This window comes from Octopus bimaculoides, chromosome 23 (assembly GCF_001194135.2).
Source record: "Octopus bimaculoides isolate UCB-OBI-ISO-001 chromosome 23, ASM119413v2, whole genome shotgun sequence".
NCBI lineage: Eukaryota > Metazoa > Mollusca > Cephalopoda > Octopoda > Octopodidae > Octopus > Octopus bimaculoides.
This window is the reverse complement of record NC_069003.1, coordinates 23,810,781-23,812,773: the sequence shown is the minus strand read 5'-3', so window position 1 is coordinate 23,812,773 and position 1,993 is coordinate 23,810,781. Positions and strand designations below refer to the sequence as shown.

Genomic DNA, 1,993 nt, shown 5'->3' with positions numbered 1-1,993 from the left:
CAGCTTCTGTTGTTGGGACGTTGTTATGTAGGTGTGAGCGAGCTGTCGAGCGTAAGTCCGAAAGATGTAGAGAGACAGCTTAACACGTAAAGAGGCTGTCTCCAGAGTTCGAATGTTAGAGACACTCTTGACACGTCCATTGCTCTATGCTGGCCAGCAAGAAAGAGAATGAATTGAGCGGGAACGCTTGGTTGTTTAATTCTACGCATGCGTGAGACTACGCATGCGCACGGCGTTACTACAGAACTATCTCTGAACAGTTCTGATGTCAACAAAACCATTACCAAAGGTCCGCTTGATATTCCGTAGAGTTTCTGCAGCAGAATGACCCAGTTTGTACTCCTACGAGAAAATCACTCAACATAGTTTGATTGTTATCATTTTCATAAGATCCGTGGGTACGAATTTTGTATACCAATTCTGTTGAGAAAGAAAAAGAGTCAATATTAAATGCAAGGTATACATAATTGAGTTTTTAAATGACTGAAATAACAGGTAATTAAAAATGCGACATTTCATGTGAAACAACCTAATATGAACTACTGGCCAACACATACACACACACACACACAGACATACATACATGCTCGCCACGCAGGCACATACACATACACACAAGTAAGTGGACAAATGAAAGAAAAGAGCTCTCAAAACACTTACTAGAAGTTAATGCCTGAAAGAGACGGGCTTCTGTGGGCTCTGCGAAATTTTAAGCCGTATAGCAAAATGTTTTAACGAATTGGTATCAAAAAGTTCCCGAACTAGTTCTGTAGCACGCCAGTAGATGGTAGCAAACAGTTCTCTGCGCAGTGAACTAACAGCGATCTTCATGAGACAGTGTGCCGATTGACATCGCTGCGTTTAGTTCGGAAGTTGTAAAATTTGTGCTTTTATGATTACGTGTATGCTGTAGTCTGCGATTTTGTCATGGACAGGAACAAAGAGCCAACATGGAATTTTGATTTAACTTGGGAAGTCTGTTACAGAGATATTGAGCATGCTTCAGCAAGCTTACGGCGATGAGGCAATGGGTCGTACGCAAAGGTTCGAGTGACACAGGCAGCTCAAAAGCGGAAGAACGTTCCTAGAAGATGATGAGTGATCTGGAAGACCTGTAACACGAGGCATTATGCATCGAGAATTCGTGCCCCAGGACCAGATCGTCAATCAAAAGTTCTACTGCAACACTTTGAAGCGTTTGAAAGAAGAAATTCGGCGAAAGCGACCGGATCTGTGGAGCGCGGTGAGGAATTGAATTCTTCACGGCGACAGTGTACCGTCACCGAGCTCTCCTCATTCGTGAGTTTCTTGCTACAAACAACATGGTATTGCTTCCACACCTGCCCTATTCGCCAGATTTAGCACCGGGAGACTTCCATCTCATCTCCAAAATGAAAGTGCAACTCAAAGGTCGCCGTTTTAACATCGTTCACGAGAACCAGAACGAATCGCAGAAGGTCCTCTAAGTTTCTGTCTACCAAATTCACTCACAGGACATTGGTCGGTCTGAGGCTATAGCAAAAAGACATTTGCCCAAAGTGCTATGCAGTGGGATTGAACCCGGAACCATGTGATTGGGAAGTAATTTTCTTACCACACAACCACGTCTGCACCTATGTGTGTAAGCTTTCATTTTTTTTCTTTTCTTTTACTTGGTTCAGTTATTAGACTGCGGCCATGGTAGAGCACCGCGTCCAAGAATTTTTTTTAATCGATCCTAGTACTTATTTATTTTCAAGCTTGACTTTTATTTTATCATTCTTTTTGGTGAACTGCTACATTATGGGGACGTAAACACAGCAACGGCGGTGGGGGAACAAACACAGACACAATGACACGCACATGTGTAAATATACATACGTGTGTGTGTGTGTATATATATATATATATATATATAAAAACAAAAGTAAATGAGTATATGCATATATACGTACAGGTATGTGCATACCGACATCCACCTGTATGTATAGGTGCATATCTGGGTACAGGACAT

The 1,993-nt window shown here is 42.1% G+C and overlaps 1 long non-coding RNA gene across 1 annotated transcript in view; it reads right to left on the bottom strand.

Annotated features, from left to right (window-relative positions):
- Positions 1–221: 221 nt before the first annotated feature.
- LOC128250593 (uncharacterized) overlaps positions 222–1,993 on the bottom strand; it is a 2,534-nt gene continuing 762 nt past the window's right edge. Inside the window, exon 2 of the long non-coding RNA XR_008266621.1 lies at positions 222–420. This is a non-coding gene — a long non-coding RNA (uncharacterized LOC128250593). The remainder of the gene's footprint in view (positions 421–1,993) is intronic.